The following is a 21235-nucleotide window of genomic DNA, read 5'->3' as shown; positions in this document are numbered from 1 at the left end:
TAAATATTGTTAAAAATAAATGCAAAACATTAATTCTCCGTGGTTCATGCCACTGTTTATTTAATGCTCTAAAATCTAATTACCACTAATTTTATACTACAGCTTCTTCAGTTTCCACTGCCGCAGTGCTATAAACTAAAAGAATTAATTGCTAATTACCATACCTTTTTTGAGATTTTCTTTATCAAAGATTACAACAGATGAGAGAGAGAGAGAAATAAAACACTCAATATTTCTGTCAGGTATCAAGCTAATTTTTTTCCAGAAAGAAAGAAAGAAAGAAAGAAAGAAAGAAAGAAAGAAAGAAAGAACCACAAACCTTTTATCTCCCCCGGGGAGGAGATGTGCAAGCTACAGTGTGTGAATCCAATAAAAGCTCTGGTATTATTATTAGTTTTTCTTGCACTCAGTGTCTGAACACATTGTACCCTCTGCTTTCTCACTGTATCTTCAACCTAATAAGTTTGTAAAACGGGAAAAGTGCTGGCTGGAGCTTCTCTGCAGTGTGGTTTCCACTTGCAAATCTAACACTATGAAATGCTTCTTCATGCATTTCATGCATAAGACAGTGCAGCTATAGAAGACTGATATTCCTACACTTTAAAATTAGGACAATGCTTTCCATTTGGCAGAATATATATATTTAATAGCCAAGAGCTAACTGGTGGCATTTAGCCATAAACCTCTGTGGATTGCTGTGCAGAACTGTACCACTGCAGTGAGCACATTAGATGACATTCTGCCTCACTGAGGCAGACACCCCAATCTATGGGACTTCAATGGCCCCTCATCACTGTACTATTTGAGCGCCTCACAATCTTTTGGGTATTTACCCTCACAATCCCTCTATGAGGCAGGGCAGTGCTAATGTTCCCATTGCTCAGATGGGGAACTGAGGCCCAGGGAGACTAAGGGACTTGCTCACAGTCAAACAAGGTGTCTGTGACAGGTCTAGAATTGAATGTGGACCCCCCCAGACCCGCAGATGGCTCTCTAACTTCTGGACAGTCCTTCTTCCTCAAGGGACCCTTTTCCAATTAGTGCTTCCTGAAGTCACTAGAATATCAGTCTTTAAATGGCCCTCCTACGCGAGTCCCACAACATTGTGTAGTGGCTAGATTACCAAAGAAGGTGTCAGGAAAGCTAGGTTCTAATCTAGGCTCTGGTGCTAGCCAGCTCCGTGACCTATGTCAAATCATTCTGTTTCCCCTCCCCTTTTTTGTTTACCTTCTCTGCTTAGACCATGGTGGGATGATTCCACCTCGAAGTAATGTAACACTATTGCCAAGTCATCCAGAGCCGTACCCACACTCCATTAGCTTCATCACAGTGTGCTCGCGTAACGCAGAGCAGCGCCAAAAGCCTACCAAACCCAAAACCCTTTCAGACATTCAATTTGCCATGGATCTGTGGGATAGACCAAAGTGCAACAGTCTCTTCATGAGGGAGAAGAAGTCTTGACTTAAAGGGGCTGGGAGGGGGGAGATGGGCAAGGAGATAAGCACGGGGCATTTTGTATATTAGGAACTGGCTCATGAGGATGGGGCAGGCTGCTGAGGATTTAGACAACAGCTACTTTTGATGCCCTTTTGATGGCCAAACTGGACAGTCTCTACGTAAAAGAATAAATGGACACAAATCAGACGTCAAGAATTATAACATTCAAAAACCAGTCGGAGAACACTTCAATCTCTTTGGTCACTCGATTACAGACCTAAAAGAGACTATTCTTCAACAAAAAAACTTCAAAAACAGACTCCAACGAGAGACTGCTGAATTGGAATTAATTTGCAAACTGGATACAATTAATTTAGGCTTGAATAAAGACTGGGAGTGGATGTGTCATTACACAAAGTAAAACTATTTCCCCTTGTTTATTTCCCCTCCTACTGTTCTTGTAAAGTGCTGGAAATGGCCCACCTTGATTATCACTACAAGAGGTTTCCCCCCCCACACACTCTGCTCTCCTGCTGGTAATAGCTCGCCTTTCCTGATCACTCTTGTTACAGTCTGTATGGTAACACACATTGTTTCATGTTCTCTGTGTATATAACATCTCCCCACTATATTTTCCACTGTATGCATCCGATGAAGTGAGCTGTAGCTCACAAAAGCTAATCCTCTAATAAATTGGTTAGTCTCTAAGGTGCCACAAGTACTCCTTTTCTTTTTGCGGATACAGACTAACATGGCTGCTACTCTGAAACTTGATGCCCTCTGATTCTCATTGACACTAAGTCCCCTTTACACTGCTCTGGAAGGCTATCGGGTTCTTAAAGTGGGTGGCAATCACAGTGTCATTGGAGCAGTGTACATTGGAAGCTCTTTGGGGCAGAGACCATGTTTTTTTTCTGTGTTTGTACAGCACCTAGCATCATGGGGTTTTGGTCCATGACTGGGGCTCCTAGGTACTACTGCAATTATTAATTATGATAACAAGAACCACCCATGGCCTAGAAATACTGGTTTGTCATCTAGTGGGGCCTAATCTACCAACGCCACCCAATATGAAGAATACAGGCAAATTAATGATTGTTGCAAATAGCGTAAAAAGGGGCCCCAGAAGGGCTTAGCTGGATTGCTGGCTCCTCACCTGGCCGGGTGCATTGTGTGAAGGCAGGCAACCCCAGGTCAATATCACACCACCGCCCAAACAAGCCACGACTACTGGAGATCATTGCTGACAAAAGAGTGAAAAGTCCAGGGAGATCAAATGCATCTGATCAAATGCAGGAATTCTATGGAAGATTTAACAAAACTCCTGACTTGCCCAACCCCATGGAGCCGGTTCCCAGTCAGGATGTACAGGGGACTCAGGGGGGAAAATTCTAGATAGTAGTTTCCCCATTTTATGCTTAAAGATCTTGTATGTTGTGAAGGTTATTTATTTTTTAAAACAATGCCCATGATCTAATTCTGAGGGTAAATAATAAACAAAATGGGCCTGGGTGTAAATGAGAATCAGGTCCTAGGAGTGCCATTTTTGTGTGGATTAACCACACCTTACAAGGTTTTCTTTCATCCATCACTATTGCAAGTAGAGAAATAAATAGATTCATAACAAGTGCACCATTGCTGTCCAGTAGCATGTCCCATCTTAGTTGCCCAATGTGCTGTACAAACATGAATAAAGCTTAACAGCCCCCTCTCTGAGGGAGATCAGCTGGCATAGCTCTATTTCACAGATGGGGAAACTGAGGCACCAAGCAAGGCAGTGGCCCACATAAGGCCATTCAATGGCAGGGCCAGATGGAATCTTTTTTGTTTTGCTTGGTGCCTGTTTGCATCTCCACATTTCCCTTTGCATTTATGAGCCCCCAAAAGCCAAATCAAACTACAGTTGAAGCCATCGAGTTTAATGAGGTTTCCACCCAACAAAATAAATCAGCTTAGATCTAAGCGTCTTGGCCAACCAAGCAAAGGACTGTATTTGTAGTCCCCCTCCGTGTGGTGCTCCGTCCGTCTCTTGCGCTGGCTGGGCCACAGATAGAGGGTGGTGAGCCCACTACAGTCCTGATCTTTCTGCTTAGGCAGTAGTGGCACATGGGTTTAGATCCAAAGCCCCAGGGTCAAATCCTGCTGCTGACGGCATTACACATTATAACCTCACAATCCAACCAGAGCAAGGAACAGCATGTAGCTACCCTGCCGAGGAATGGCACACAAGCTGGTTACAATCTAGCTCCTTGTTTCAGTGGCTGAATAAACGCCTCCAGCTGGCATAGACGATTACTTTCCTTTCTGTTTTGCCAGCTAGCCCAGCTCCTATCCTCCATGCTGGAGGGGGATAAGGGAGCTCCTTATACCTCCTTACTCTCCTGCAGGCGCACAATAGGGCTCACGACCCAGCCTAATTTCACTGGGGTGGGGAAGGATTTGAACCACACCTGTGAGTGGCAGAGCCAGGGCTGGCAGCCAAAGATCTTTACATCCCCTATCCCCCACTCCTGTGTACTAATCACTGGCCCTCCTCTCTTCACTTTAATCCAGCCTCCTGTCTCCCTCGTAAGTTTCCCTTGCAGAGATGTTCACAGCAAGCCTGACCCCAGCCAGCCGCAGCTTTGCTGATAGCAGCAAAGGGCATTTCAGCGCGAGCCTGACTTTGTCCTATGGAAACCAGGACATTGTCAATCAGCAGCATGCTGACTTATTAAAGCAGCTCTTCACCCCGGCTTAAACCTCAGATAGGCAGATAAGGGGCACAGCCGCCTGCCGAATCCATGCAAAATATAAGATGGCTTAGCGTTATTGACAGGCTCCCTGGTCATGGGTAAGGATCTCCCCTTCCCCTCCATGAACTCTCTGTTAGCTCCACCGAGCAATGGCTCCAATGAAGCCCTGTCATTAATCTTCCTCCTAATAAGAGTGCCTCACCCTTTGGCACCTCAGAGCCCGGGCGGTGCTTCTGCCATTCAGGCTTACTGGCATATTTATACTGTGGTGCTTTGCTCTCCAGCTAATTGGAAATGTTGGGGAACATTGATTGTTAATTTGTAACAATGAAGCGAAACTCTTTGGCCCTCTGCATTTGCATAAATTAGGTGGCTCATGAGCAGAGCTTTCCTGGAAAATGTTCAGGCTGGCTTTCTCACGTTAAATATTCATAAAGCCAGGGACAAAAATACAGTAGCTGGATGGTGAGACAGGAAGCTGAAGAGCAAAGCAGTGTTGATGGTTTATGATAACAACACCTAGCTCTGACATCGCCCTTTTTTATCAGTAACTCTTGAGGTACTTTACAAAGGAGGTTAGTATCATTATCCCTAACTTACAGTGGGGAAACTGAGGCAAGGAGCAATGAAGTGACTTGTCAAAAGTCACCAAGTGACAGAGCCAGGAACAGAACCCAGCTGTCCTGAGTCCCAGTCTAGTGCGCTGTTCATTAGGTCCTCTTCCTTCTCCTACAATATAAGTTCACCATGATCAGCTATTTCCCTTTTACTGGTGCTGTGCCCCCATCCCTCAATCATTACTCTGACTGCCCCAAGTGCTGGCTGAGAGATAGGGAAACAGTCTCATCTGCGATGGCTTATATTGCCCAGATGTGCAACAGTGTTTAAATGCTTCCCTACAACCTCTGTCAAGGTTCCTTCCCAACTCTGAGCTCTAGGGTATAGATGTGGGGACCTGCATGAAAGACCCCCTAAGCTTATTCTTACCAGCTTAGGTTAAAAACTTCCCCAAGGTACAAACTTTTACCTTTTGTCCTTGAACCCTATGCTGCCACCACCAAACGTGTTAAACAAAGACCAGGGAAAGAGACCACTTGGAGACGTCTTCCCCCCAAAATATCCCCCCAAGCCCTACACACCTCCTTTCCTGGGGAGGCTTGAGAATAATGTCCTAACCAATTTGTTACAAAATCATTAAAGACCCAAACCCCTGGATCTTGGAACAATGGAAAAATCAGTCAGGTTCGTTGGGAGTGTTTTGTTTCAGGTGAGCCTGGCTGTTTAAAAAAGCTGGTGCTCCGCGAACCAGCTGAGCGGCGGGGAACCAGCTGAGCAGCTGGGGACAGCAGAGCAGCAAACAGCAGGAGTTTGCCTGGGAGTTCGCCTGGGGTGAGCCCACTGAGGCTTACACCCTAACGACTTCTCTGAGTAATTACTGCATCTCCTGAGGAAGCTGGTAGTAGGACGGTAATATGGATGGGGAGTGTTCAGCTGTTGTGACCTGCACTGGATGTGCTATGTTTGTCTTTCTTCCACAGGACAGAAGCGACTTTTTGTGTACAAAGTGCAAGCTGGTCTCCATATTGGAAGAGAAGGTTCAAGGTCTGGAGCAACAGGTATCGACCCTGTGTTGCATAAGAGAAACTGAAGATTTCCTGGACAGACATCAGGATATGCTTCTACAGGCACAAGTTTCTGAAGATTCAGAGCAGGCTGCGCAGCGGGGACAGGAGGACGGTGAAGAAATTTGGCAACATGTGACCTCCAGAAGAAGAAGGGGAAACGTCCATGTACCAGCAACGCAGATACAGGTAAGTAACCGTTTTCATGTTCTCTCCACAGGTACCATTGCGGGGAGTGGCCCAGATGAGACATCTGGGGGAAGGGAGCAGAAGGAGATTCCACCAGTTGAAAGGCATGAGATGCACTGTCCTAAGGTTGGAGGTTCCACGACCACCACTCCCAAGAGGAGAAGGCGGGTGGTGGTGGTCGGGGACTCTCTCTTCAGGGGGACTGAGTCATCTGTCTGCCACCCTGACCGGGAAAACAGAGAAGTCTGCTGCTTGCCAGGGGCTAAGATTCGCGATGTGACGGAGAGACTGCCGAGACTCATCAAGCCCTCAGACCACTACCCCTTCCTGCTTTTCCACGTGGGCACCAATGATACTGCCAAGAATGACCTTGAGCAGATCACTACAGACTACGTGGCTCTGGGAAGGAGGATAAAGGAGTATGAGGCGCAAGTGGTGTTCTCGTCCATCCTCCCCGTGGAAGGAAAAGGCCAGGATGGGGATCGTCGAATCGTGGAAGTCAATGAATGGCTACGCAGGTGGTGTCGGAGAGAAGGCTTTGGATTCTTCGACCATGGGATGGTGTTCCAAGAAAGAGGAGTGCGAGGCAGAGATGGGCTCCACTTAACGAAGAGAGGGAAGAACATCTTTGCGAGCAGGCTGGCTAACATAGTGAGGAGGGCTTTAAACTAGGTTCACTGGGGGAAGGAGACCAAAGCCCTGAGGTAAGTGGGGAAGCGGGATACTGGGAGGAAGCACGAGCAGGAGCGTGTGAGAGGGGAGGGCTCCTGCCTCATACTGAGAACGAGGGGCGATCAGTGGGTTATCTCAAGTGCCTATATACAAATGCACAAAGCCTGGGAAACAAGCAGGGAGAACTGGAGGTCCTGGCAAAGTCAGGGAATTATGATGTGATTGGAATAACAGAGACTTGGTGGGATAACTTGCATGACTGGAGTACTGTCATGGATGGGTATAAACTGTTCAGGAAGGACAGGGAGGCCAGAAAAGGTGGGGGAGTTGCACTGTATGTAAGGGAGCAGTATGACTGCTCAGAGCTCAAGTTATGAAACTGCAGAAAAACCTGAGAGTCTCTGGATTAAGTTTCAGAGGAACAGCCGTGTTAGTCTGTATTCGCAAAAAGAAAAGGAGTACTTGTGGCACCTTAGAGACTAACCAATTTATTTGAGCATGAGCTTTCGTGAGCTACAGCTCACTTCATCAGATGTATCACATCTGATGAAGTGAGCTGTAGCTCACGAAAGCTCATGCTCAAATAAATTGGTTAGTCTCTAAGGTGCCACAAGTACTCCTTTTCTTTTTGGATTAAGTTTAGAAGCGTGAGCAACAAGGGTGATGTCGTGGTGGGAGTCTGCTATAGACCACCAGCCCAGGGGGATGAGGTGGACGAGGCTTTCTTCCGGCAACTCGCAGAAGCTACTAGATCGCATGCCCTGGTTCTCATGGGCGATTTCAATCACCCTGATATCTGCTGGGAGAGCAACACAGCGGTGCACAGACAATCCAGGAAGTTTTTGGAAAGTGTAGGGGACAATTTCCTGGTGCCAGTGCTGGAGGAACCAACTAGGGGCAGAGCTCTTCTCGACCTGCTGCTCACAAACCGGGAAGAATTAGTAGGGGAAGCAAAAGTGGATGGGAACCTGGGAGGCAGTGACCATGAAATGGTCGAGGTTAGGATCCTGACACAAGGAAGAAAGGAAAGCAGCAGAATACGGACCTTGGACTTCAGAAAAGCAGACTTTGGCTCCCTCAGGGAACTGATGGGCAAGATCCCCTGGGAGAATAACATGAGGTGGAAAGCAGTCCAGGAGAGCTGGCTGTATTTTTAAGAATCCTTATTGAGGTTACAGGGACAAACCATCCCAATGTGTAGAAAGAATAGTAAATATGGCAGGCGACCAGCTTGGCTTAACAGTGAAATCCTTGCTGATCTTAAACACAAAAAAGAGGCTTACAAGAAGTGGAAGATTGGACAAATGGCCAGGGATGAGTATATAAATATTGCTCAGGCATGTAGGAATGAAATCAGGAAGGCTAAATCACACCTGGAGTTGCAGCTAGCAAGAGATGTTAAGAGTAACAAGAAGGGTTTCTTCAGGTATGTTGGCAATAAGAAGAAAGCCAAGGAAAGTGTGGGCCCCTTACTGAATGAGGGAGGCAACCCAGTGACAGAGGATGTGGAAAAAGCTAATGTACTCAAGACTTTTTTTGCCTCTGTCTTCACGAACAAGGTCAGCTCCCAGACTACTGCACTGGGCAGCACAGCATGGGGAGGAAGTGACCAGCCCTCTGTGAAGGAAGACGTGGTTCGGGACTATTTAGAAAAGCTGGACGTGCACAAGTCCATGGGGCCGGATGCGTTGCATCCGAGAGTGCTAAAGGAATTGGCAGCTGTGATTGCAGAGGCATTGGCCATTATCTTTGAAAACTCATGGCTATCGGGGGAAGTCCCGGAAGACTGGAAAAAGGCTAATGTAGTGCCAATCTTTAAAAAAGGGAAGAAGGAGGATCCTGGGAACTATAGGCCGGTCAGCCTCACCTCAGTCCCTGGAAAAATCATGGAGCAGGTCCTCAAGGAATCAATTCTGAAACACCTAGAGGAGAAGAAAGTGATCAGGAACAGTCAGCATGGATTCACCAAGGGAAAGTCATGCCTGACTCATCTAATTGCCTTCTATGATGAGATAACTGGTTCTGTGGATGAAGGGAAAGCGATGGACGAGTTATTCCTCTACTTTAGCAAAGCTTTTGACACAGTCTCCCACAGTATTCTTGTCAGCAAGTTAAAGAAGTATGGGCTGGATGGATGCACTACAAGGTGGGTAGAAAGTTGGCTAGATTGTCGGGCTCAACAGGTAGTGATCAATGGCTCCATGTCTAGTTGGCAGCCAGTATGTAGCGGAGTGCCCCAGGGTCGGTCCTGGGGCCGGTTTTGTTCAATATCTTCATTAATGATCTGGGACCAGCAGATCGAGGGACGTGATCGTTCCCCTCTATTTGACATTGGTGAGGCCTCATCTGAAGTACTGGGTCCAGTTTTGGGCCCCACACTACAAGAAGGATGTGGAGAAATTGGAGAGAGTCCAGCGAAGGGCAACAAAAATTATTAGGGGTCTGGAACACATGACTTATGAGGAGAGGCTGAGGGAACTGGGATTGTTTAGTCTACGGAAGAGAAGAATGAGGGGGGATTTGATAGCTGCTTTTAACTACCTGAAAGGTGGATCCAAAGAGGAAGGATCTAGACTATTCTCAGTGATAGCAGATGACAGGACAAGGAGTAATGGTCTCAAGTTGCAGTGGGGGAGATTTAGGTTGGATATTAGGAAAAACTTTTTCACTAGGAGGGTGGTGAAACACTGGAATGTGTTACCTAGGGAGGTGGTGGAATCCCCTTCCTTACAAGTTTTTAAGGTCAGGCTTGACAAAGCCCTGGCTGGGATGATTTAGTTGGGATTGGTCCTGCTCTGGGCAGGGGTTGGACTAGATGGCTTCCAGAGGTTCCTTCCAACTCTGTTATTCTATGATTCTATGATTTTATTAAAAAAAAGAAAGGTAAAAATCATCTCTGTAAAATCAGGATGGAAAATACTTTCCAGGGTATTCAGATTCAAAACACAGAGGATCCCCCTCTGGACAAAACCTTAAAGTTACAGAAAACAGGAATAAACCTCCCTTTTAACACAGGGAAAATTCACATAAAACAAAAGAAACTAATCCGCCTTGCCTGGCTAACCTATACTGGTTACAATATTGGAGACTTGGATTAGGATGGATTGGAGAAGATGGATTTCTGTCTGGCCTCTCTCAGTCCTAAGAGAGAACAACCCCGTAAACAAAGAGCACAACAAAAGCCTTTCCCCGCCCCCAATATTTGAAAGTACCTTGTTTCCTTATTGGTCCTTTGGGTCAGGTGCCAGCCAGGTTAGCTGAGCTTCTTAACCCTTTACAGGTAAGAGGATGTTGCCTCTGGCCAGAAGGGATTTAATAGCACTGTATACAGAAAGGTGGTTACCCTTCCCTTTATATTTATGACAACCTCCTTGCCTGCCGTCCTCAGAAATTGCAAGGCCTTGGTGTTGCCTCAGTGATTCACATGGGAAATGAAAACAGTTTCAGAATGTTGGTCATATCCGTGGCACATAGGACCTGCCTTCGATTGTGCTTATCTCAGTGAGAGTCTGGAGTCATGGCACTGAAAACAGCAGGTTAAAGTGAGTGGAAAGGAGAGCAAAATCAGGCACACTAACCTAGGTCTCAGCTTCAGGCCATTTCTCTGGAATAGGTTTATTTTTCTGTATAAAGGCTGCATTTTAGTTGTGGTTGCTTGTTTGCAAAGCTTCACACAGCCCTAATGAGATGCTGCCTGAAGCAGTCACAGAGTGAATGTCTCAGTCCTAGAATCTAGCGGGAAAGAAGTGATCGAGGAAGAAAAATGAGTGTTTATTCAGCAATAGCAACTGGCCCATTTAGTTACCTTTAAGCAAGAGAGGGGGGAGTTTGAAAAATTAGAACATAAGAACGGCCACACTGGGTCAGACCAAAGGTCCACCTACCCCAGTATTCTGTCTTCCGACACCGGCCAATGCCAGGTGCTTCAGAGGGAATGAACAGAAGAGGTAATCATCAAGTGATCCATCCCCTGTGGCCCATTCCCAGCTTCTGGCAAACAGAGGCTCGGGACACCATCCCTGGCCATCCTGGCTAATAGATATAAAATTCAGCACTCCAGGTTTATCTCTGGTTTGATCTAAGCATCTGTCCACACATAAGACCCATTATACGCTTCCACAAAATATTTTAATTGCGGACAAAGTGGTGGTTATTTTTTAATCTTTTCTGCACCGCCAGTCAAAGTATACTGAGGGTCAATGCCTCCCTAGTCATTAGCATAATTTACATGCAACATTTTTCGATATTATCATATGAATCAAGTATGAACCTGCATTATTCCCTTAATTCAATATTTATCTCCAGTGCCATTAACTATGGTATTTGATCTAACGGGCTTACATACATGAATATTGAATTATGCTGCAGTCAAACAGCTGAAATTAGAATGTAAAACCAGAACATGATCACTGCTAATCTAATACACAAACACAGTAAACACAAATTCTGCTGCATTACACTAAGAGTGGGGCTGGCATTTCAATCCAGTTAGCACAGATGGAGCATTTTGTAATTTGTATGTGGGGACATATTCCATGAAGAACACTGGAACCCTGATAAGATTACAGCTGTCAACTGCTGTATATTGCTTTCTGCTGCTGCTTTGGAAAAATCCAAAGGCGATGTGTCTTGGGGGAGCAATCGTAGTTTGGTTCAGTCCTAGTGCCTTGCCATTTTCAGCATTGATGGCATGTTTGGGTACCGAGATAAGGATTTGGGGCTAGATTGTGTCACTAGGACACAGTCAATAGTAAGGGGCAGGGTACCATAGACCCTCCTACAGGACAGACTTTGTACTCAGACATTTGTAGCTAGATGCTTGATTTTGTGCCCTTGGTGTCATCATAGGTGCTCAGAATCCAGTGACGGGGTCATATAGATACCTAGTCAGATAGACCAAAACCAGCTAGCTTGGACAAAGAACCCTCTTCCCTCCCAAAACTCAGGATTCATAGATTTTAAGGCCAGAAGGGACCTTTAGAGCATCTAGTCTGACCTCCTGTATAACACAGACCACAGAATGTCAGACAGTTAACCCTGTACTGAGCCCAATAACTTGTGTTTGGCTAAAGCATCTCTTTCAGAAAGGCACCCAATCTTCATCTGAAGACACCAAGAGATGGAGAATCTACCACTTCCCTGGGTAGTTTGTTCCAAGGGCTAATGACCCATTGTTTAAAAATCATGCCTTTATGTCTAATTTCATTTGTCTGGCTTTCACTTCCAGTCATAGGTTCTTGTGATGCTATTCTCCACGATGTTACAAAGTCTTTTAGAAACTGGTATTTCCCACCCCCACCCTATAAAGATACTTATACACTGAAATCAACTCACTGAATCTTTTGAGCCTTCCACCACTTTCAGAATCTGTACTGAACCTGATTTGAGGTTTTGAAATGTTTGGATAATTTTTACTTTCCATTTTCACTAAATCTTCACCAACCTGATCTCCGTCTGGGAGCAGAAATGGAAGCTGTAGAAACTTGGCATGAGAAGTTCTCCTTGCACTATTTTCATCTGCGACTGGACATAAAAACTCTTTGTTATACTAGTCCAGGTTCTTCATCTGTATGTTCCAGCTGCTTTGTGTTGCTTTGGCAACTCAGAGCAGCTGTCTGGATGCTATGGAATGCCTGTGTGGCCCATGAGGCTGAAGTATATTGATGAGGCTGGTCCACTGAGTGAAATTCTTTTCTATTTCACATTTGGGGACAATGTATACCTTCAAACCAGCAGCACTGCTATGGGTACCCGTATGGCCCCACAGTATGCCAACATTTTTATGGTTTCAGAGTAACAGCCGTGTTAGTCTGTCTTTGCAATAAGAAAAGGAGTACTTGTGGCAACTTAGAGACTAACCAATTTATTTGAGCATAAGCTTTCGTGAGCTACAGCTCACTTCACCGGATGCATTCAGTGGAAAATACAGTGAGGAGATTTATATACACACAACATGAAAAAATGGATGTTTATCATGCACACTGTAAGGAGAGTGATCACTTAAGATGAGGAGTACTTGTGGCACCTTAGAGACTAACCAATTTATTTGAGCATGAGCTTTCGTGAGCTACAGCTCACTTCATCGGATGCATACCGTGAAAACTGCAGTAGACATTATATAGATGTGTATATAATGTCTACTGCAGTTTCCACGGTATGCATCCGATGAAGTGAGCTGTAGCTCACGAAAGCTCATGCTCAAATAAATTGGTTAGTCTCTAAGGTGCCACAAGTACTCCTCATCTTAAGTGATCACTCTCCTTACAGTGTGCATGATAAACATCAATTTTTTCATGTTGTGTGTATATAAATCTCCCCACTGTATTTTGCACTGAATGCATCCGATGAAGTGAGCTGTAGCTCACGAAAGCTTATGCTCAAATAAATTGGTTAGTCTCTAAGGTGCCACAAGTACTCCTTTTCTTTTAACATTTTTATGGCTGACTTAGAACAACGCTTCCTCAGCTCTCGTCCCCTAATGCCCCTACTCTACTTGCGCTACACTGATGACATCTTCATCATCTGGATCCATGGAAAAGAAGCCCTTGAGGAATTCCACCATGATTTCAACAATTTCCATCCCAACATCAACCTCAGCCTGGACCAGTCCACACAAGAGAGCCACTTCCTGGACACTACGGTGCTAATAAGCGATGGTCACATAAACACCACCCTACACCGGAAACCTACTGACCGCTCTTCCTACCTACATGTCTCCAGCTTTCATCCAGAGCACACCGCACAATCCATTGTTTACAGCCAAGCTCTACGATACAACCGCATTTGCTCCAACCCCTCAGACAGAGACAAACACCTACAAGATCTCTATCAAAAATTCTTACAACTACAGTACCCACCTGCTGAAGTGAAGAAACAGATTGACAGAGACAGAAGAATACCCAGAACTCACCTACTACAGGACAGGCCCAACAAAGAAAATAAGAGAATGCCACTAGCCATCACCTTCAGCCCCCAACTAAAACCTCTCCAGGGTATCATCAAGGATCTACAACCTATCCTGAAGGACGACCCATCACTCTCACAGATCTTGGGAGACAGGCCAGTCCTTGCCTACAGACAGCCCCCCAACCTGAAGCAAATACTCACCAGCAACCACACACCACACAACAGAACCACTAACCCAGGAACCTATCCTTGCAACAAAGCCCGTTGCCAACTGTGTCCACATATCTATTCATGTAGATACCTAGTCAGGGCCCAATCACATCAGCCACAATATCAGAGGCTCGTTCACCTGCACATCTACCAATGTGATATATGCCATCATGTGCCAGCAATGCCCCTCTGCCATGTACATTGGCCAAACTGGACAGTCTGTACGTAAAAGAATAAATGGACACAAATCAGACGTCAAGAATTATAACATTCAAAAACGAGTCGGAGAACAATTCCATCTCCCTGGTCCCTCAATTACTAAAAGTGGCAATACTTCAACAAAAAAACTTGAGACTGGGAGTGGATGGGTCATTACACAAAGTACAACTATTTCCCCATGTTTATCCCCCACCACCCACTGTTCCTCAGACGTTCTTGTAAACTGCTGAAAATGGCCCACCATGATTATCACTACAAAAAGCTTCCCCCCCCCCCCCCCGCTGGTAATAGCTCACCTTAAGTGATCACTCTCTTTACAGTGTGTATGTTAACACCCATTGTTTCATGTTTGCCGTGTATATAAATCTCCCCACTGTATTTTCCACTGAATGCATCCGATGAAGTGAGCTGTAGCTCACGAAAGCTTATGCTCAAACAAATTTGTTAGTCTGTAAGGTGCCACAAGTACACCTTTTCTTTTCTGATAGACTTCCAGTTGAAGACTCAGGTAGTTTGCATATGGGTTAAGTATCTTAGATAACCATGCTAAACCTACAGATTAAATACTCAGTATAAAGCTCGGCTCATAAACTATTGACAGCGGTTTGCTAGTTGCTGCTCTCTGGAATCTATAAATCTCATACAATTCCAATCAGGACAAAAAGTAAATTATCCCCAGATAATCTATCCTGGGTTTTATCCTGATCCTATTTCATGCTGAAACAGGATCTGGGGCTTTAATTAGTGCTTTGTGGTTACAATGCAGGTCAATACAGCTTATAGATACAAACCTCACTATTAGAGCTGAGTGAATAACTGATTTTACAGTTCAGCGCCAAGAAAACGCTCATTTCAGGACACAAAATACCAGAAATGTTTTGTTTTTTCTTGCCAACATGAAAAACCTAAAAAAGAAAAAAATAGGGTTAAATAAAAGATTTAATGATTTTTTCCCTTTTAATTTTATTTCTGGATGCTTTTTATACCCTCCCCCTCTTTTTTTAAAAGAAAAGAAAAGAAAATCTAGCTTGGATGAAACTATTCACCAAATACAAGCTGAATTTGTAAATATACTATTGGCATATATACTATTTGTCAACATTTTCACCCAGCTGTGCTCACGATCATGTCTCAGTGATCGAAGGAGGTCTCATTTACCAAGGAGACGGGAATACCGAGGAGATGAGACATTACCACAGAATAGCTCACCAAGTAACACCTTTAAGTAGGTCAGTTTTGGGACCTAAAACTCCCCTCCCCTTTTAGTATGCAAAATTAGCACTGAATTGCCCATCTATAATGGGTGGAGAGCGTTAATTACACAGGTGATAAGAAGCCGGGGGAATAGGAGGGCAACATCAGACTTGCCCTTTCTGTACTTGCCAGACCCATCATGAACAGCTTTCTCTTGTTCCAGTAGCTGCTCAAGCATGTAATGATTAGAATTTTTCAAATAGTTAAAGCTTAGTAATACCAAGAGAGCCCCCTGCTCTGAGGTGATATTTCAGAAAACTGTATTTCTCCTGTTGCGGGGGAGGGAGGAAGGCGCTGTCTTACTCTGGCAGAATGCATAAAGAATTCACACATCTCACATGCTTCTCCTAGCATCATTTCAGCAGGCGAAGATATTAGTGATGAAAGCACTTCGGATGAGTGCAACAGGCCAGTGTTGAGAAGAGATAGCTGCTACCTTTTCCAGCAGGGCCACGTTGAAAGAAAATCAAGGTCAGGGCTCAGGGACTTTGTCTAGGGTGGAGGGAATCAGTGACACACTGAATCAATTTGCTGTGATGGGTCTTACTTAGATATTGATGATATCGGGGTCCTTCATGAAAGACGAACATGAGATGAGGTTTTTTCAGGTTTTCCTGCTGGGATACGGTTAGGCTGGAAAATTTCCCAGATGGTTATTACCAGAGTTACACCATACTCATCCTCTCAGTTGCTATGGCCTCAATTCAGCAAGATGTTTATGTCATATGCCAAACAGTAACCAAATGAGCATGAAGTCGCATGCTTAAAGTCATGGGCCTGGTGACGTACTAGAGTTGGCGGGAAGAACAATGACGAAATATTGTTTTGTCGGAATTTGCTGAGGCAACAAAATTGAAATGTTTTGCAGACGTGGTTCAACTTCACTGAAGCTCCAATGGAACGCAGATAGGTTTTGAAACCTGCTATCAGAGACTGGAATGTGGGCAGTCGTGCCCAGTGGTTGGACCTGGAGTCATGCCTAATGGTTAGAGCAAGTGACAGTAGCCAGGAATAAAAGCCTGGGGTCAGAGCCAAGTTAGAAGACAGATGCTAGAGCCAAGGGTCAGATGTCAGGAATTTGAGCCGAGGATCAGAGCTGAGTTACCTGGAATGAGGCAAGATGGGACAAAGCTGGGTCCAAGGGACGGGAGAGGCTGGGTCCTGGTGCAAGTGCTGGAGGAACCAACTAGGGGCAGAGCTCTTCTTGACCTGCTACTCACAAACCGGGAAGAATTAGTAGGGGAAGATAAAGTGGATGGGAACCTGGGAGGCAGTGACCATGAGATGATCGAGTTCAGGATCCTGACACAGGGAAGAAAGGAGAGCAGCAGAATATGGACCCTGGACTTCAGAAAAGCAGACTTTGACTCCTCAGGGAACTTGAACCTTGCTGATCTTGAACACAAAAAAGAAGCTTACAAGAAGTGGAAGATTGGACAAATGACCAGGGAAGAGTATAAAATATTGCCCGGGGATGCAGGAGTGAAATCAGGAAGGCCAAATCACACCTAGAGTTGCAGCTAGCAAGAGATGTTAAGAGTAACAAGAAGGGTTTCTTCAGGTATGTTACCAACAAGAAGAAAGCCAAGGAAAGTGTGGGCCCCTTACTGAATGAGGGAGGCAACCTAGTGACAGAGGATGTGGAAAAAGCTAATGTACTCACTGCTTTTTTTGCCTGTTTTCACAAACAAGGTCAGCTCCCAGACTACTGCACTGGGCAGCACAGCATGGGGAGGAGCTGACCAGCCCCCTTTGCAGAAAGAAGTGGTTCGGGACTATTTAGAAAAGCTGGACGTGCACAGGTCCATGGGGCCGGATGTGCTGCATCCGAGAGTGCTAAAGGAGTTGGCGGATGTGATTGCAGAGCCATTGGCCATTATCTTTCAAAACTCATGGCGATCAGGGGAAGTCCCGGACGACTGGAAAAAGGCTAATGTAGTGGCCATCTTTAAAAAAGGGAAGAAGGAGGATCCTGGGAACTATAGGCCAATCAGCCTCACCTCAGTCCCTGGAAAAATCATGGAGCAGGTCCTCAAGGAATCAATTCTGAAGCACTTAGAGGAGAGGAAAGTGATCAGGAACAGTCAGCATGGATTCACCAAGGGCAAGTCATGCCTGACTAATCTAATTGCCTTCTATGACGAGATAACTGGCTCTGTGGATGAGGGGAAAGCGATGGATGTGTTGTTCCTTGACTTTAGCAAAGCTTTTGACACGGTCTCCCACAGTATTCTTGCCAGCAAGTTAAAGAAGTATGGGCTGGATGAATGGACTATAAGGTGGATAGAAAGTTGGCTAGATTGTTGGGCTCGATGGGTAGTGATCAATGGCTCCATGTCTAGTTGGCAGCCGGTATCAAGTGGAGTGCCCCAAGGGTCGGTCCTCTGGCTGGTTTTGTTCAATATCTTCATAAATGATCTGGAGGATGGTGTGGATTGCACCCTCAGCAAGTTTGCAGATGACACTAAACTGGGAGGAGCGGTAGATACGCTGGAGGGTAGGGATAGGATACAGAGGGACCTAGACAAATTAGAGGATTGGGCCAAAAGAAATATGATGAGGTTCAACAAGGACAAGTGTAGAGTTCTGCACTTAAGACGGAAGAATCCAATGCACCGCTACAGACTAGGGACCGAATGGCTAGGCAGCAGTTCTGCGGAAAAGGACCTAGGGGTGACAGTGGACGAGAAGCTGGATATGAGTCAGCAGTGTGCCCTTGTTGCCAAGAAGGCCAATGGCATTTTGGGATGTATATGTAGGGGCATTGCCAGCAGATCGAGGGAAGTGATCGTTCCCCTCTATTCGACATTGGTGAGGCCTCATCTGGAGTACTGGGTCCAGTTTTGGGCCCCACACTACAAGAAGGATGTGGAAAAATTGGAAAGAGTCCAGCAGAGGGCAACAAAAATGATTAGGGGATTGGAACACATGACTTGTGAGGAGAGGCTGAGGGAACTGGGATTGTTTAATCTGCGGAAGAGAAGCATGAGGGGGGGATTTGATAGCTGCTTTCAACTACCTGAAAGGGGGTTCCAAAGAAGATGGATCTAGACTGTTCTCAGCAGTAGCTGATGACAGAATAAGGAGTAATGGTCTCAAGTTGCTGTGGGGGAGGTTTAGGTTGGATATTAGGAAAAAGTCTTTCACTAGGAGAGTGGTGAAACACTGTAATGCGTTACCTAGGGAGGTGGTGGAATCTCCTTCCTTAGATATTTTTAAGGTCAGGCTTGACAAAGCCCTGGCTGGGATATTTTAGTTGGGGATTGGTCCTGCTTTGAACAGGGGGTTGGACTAGATGACCTCCTGAAGTCCCTTCCAACCCTGATATTCTATGATGATTCTATGGGTCCAAGACTGGAACAAGGCAGGGGGAAGGCTAGGAAAAAGCAGGCCCAGGAGCTATCGCAGCTGTGGATACATCCTTTGAGCCGCCACCAAGCTGTAGCTGCTGCTGGGCTCCAGAGCTCATCTGCTGACTCTTCCCATCAATTAGGCGATGTAGCCAGGTAGGCAGCCCACTCCAGGCCAGCTGTGCTTCTTAGATCACCCTGAGATTGGCTCTGCCGCAGGTCTGTTTTCCTGACAGCTCACCCACCCTGTTCCTCAGGAGCTCACCTGGCAGACTGCTGAGGGGCTGAAACTTACAGGGTCTGCAACTCCAGGGCACCACTAGGTGGACTGCCTCCAAGTCAGGCCCCAAAGGGATTCCAGGGTCCACAGTTCCCACCGGAGGCAGACTACCCTGGAGCCAGGGCTTCAGTCCCTTCTACGGAGAATATCAACATTTGGGGGTTTTCTTCCTAATCAGAATGAAACCAAATTTGGAAATATCGAAATCCTTTGTGGAATGGAATCATCTTTCTCCGCAAAGCTCTGTTAAGTATCTTACCTTCCTTTCTAGGGCTTGGGGAGGGACCATGCAACAGCTTTTGTTAGAATAGCTTTCTAAAGAAAAATATTCTAAGAAAATGTTCTGCTTCTCCCCTGTCTGAATTGTCCTCTCCTGGGTCACCTGCCACCAGGTTTCCAGTCCATCAGGGATAAAGATATATTCTTAGGAACAAACTATCTGTTTTACTGAATGCTGCAGCGACTATCAGCAAACATGCCCATGGGACTCAACACAGTTTTACTGATTACTCTAGTACTTGCAGGCCAGGCCTGATCAAGATGTTGTGCCAGATGCTGTATATACACACAGCAAAGGGTGGTCTCTCCCCTGAAGAACTTATGGTCTAAATAAGCATAGGAAGTGTTATGAACTATCCCTTATCAAAGAGAGCAATGGGGAACAGAGACTGCAAAAAGTCTGTGGCAGAGGAGGGAACTGAATGCTGCTCTCTGCAAGCTCAGACCAGTGCCTTAACCACACGACTGTCCTTCCTAATACTTGTATTGTTAATGGGAATGGACAGACAGCACAAGATGTCACACAAGATAAAGAGATAAGAGATATGTTGGGAGGGAACTTCCTGTATCGTCACTGCCTTGAAGCATTTGTAAGTTTGAAGAGCGAGAGCTGCTTCACCTAGAAGTACACTTGACTTCAGAGTAGCTTCTGGTTCCACATTCTATCATTCAAAACTAATAATGTTCAGTCATTTCTATAGTAAAAGACCTGCTGCACTCTGGAAACGCCTCTCTGCTAGCTCCCACCTGACCGGTTTTCCATGCTACTTCTTCACAAGACGCAATGCAAGAACAAGGGCCACTCTTCCCCAGTGAGATAACTATACACTACAGTGCACAACAGACTATATACAAAGACTGTGTATGCATGTGTGTGTGTGTGTGTGTGTAATACTACAAAATACAGAGTTAATGTACCATGATGGGTGTGTGAACAAGCACCCCAAAATCAGGAGTCAATTACTATTACCTGGCAAATAGCAAATGCCAGTGGGACGATTCATAGATTATAAAGTTAGAAGGGATATTTTGATCATCTAGTCTGACCTCCTGGATAACACAGGCCAAAGAACTTCCCTGAATTAATTCCTGTTTGAACTAGAGCAGAACTTTTAGCAACACAGCCAATTGTTACTCATTATTATCAGCGTCACTTACAGACCCTGTGCAGGCACTGTGCAAACCAAGGTGAAGCTGCAGGTCCTGCCCCAAAGAGTTCATAATCTAAGGAGGCAAATAAGATTCAAAAGTGAAATGAGAGAGATACAATTAAACAAAATTCATTTTTAGACATGTATATCTTTTGACGATTATAAATACATAGTTAAGTATATAGTATAGGTCAGGTTACTATTAATTGACTGATATAGTTAATTATTTCCTTTTCTGCCATTCAGCCAGATCTGGGGCCTGATCCAAAGCCCATCAACGTTAATGGAAAAACTCTCCCATTGCCATGAGTGAGCTGTGGTGAGCAGCATCTCTGAAAATCAGCAGGAACCTCTCTTTACCACCCACATCTGAAAACTTTGATTTTCTGTGTCTCATTTTCACCAGCTGTGCAATGAAGTTGATACAACTTGGCTACTGTCTACTGATAGTTTTGCTGGAAATACTTGAGGAGATGTTTAGGGGTTCAGGGAAAACATATGATCTTTTTTTTCTGGAAAAGCCAATTTTCTCCTGTAAATATATTTCAGTTTTGGTTTTTCTCATTGCTCATTTACAAGTGCTGAAACTCTATGTGAGTTGAGGATGTTGGTTACACAATCAGTCACGTAGTCCCTGATCTGAGATTTCCCTTATGCTCGGAACAGGTTTGCTGCAGAAAATGTGACACTGATTAATTTAACTCTTTGAACAGACAAAAGTGCATTTATCTGATGGAAAGCATGTCAGGTTCCTTTGCGGGGTTCTTTTCCGTTGGAACTGTGAGGCTGTTTCTCTCACACACTCATACAGAGAATTCTCTCATTCCAGACCCCTTCCAGCTCAAGGTCTCATGTTGCAGCCAGCTCTCCGACCCTGGAGAGCATATGACCACCACTTTAACCTTGTCTGTACTGGATATTTGCCCTGATT

Source organism: Caretta caretta, chromosome 19 (assembly GCF_965140235.1).
Source record: "Caretta caretta isolate rCarCar2 chromosome 19, rCarCar1.hap1, whole genome shotgun sequence".
Taxonomy (NCBI): Eukaryota; Metazoa; Chordata; order Testudines; family Cheloniidae; genus Caretta; species Caretta caretta.
The sequence above is the reverse complement of the archived record's forward strand: the minus strand, read 5'-3'. Positions refer to the sequence as shown.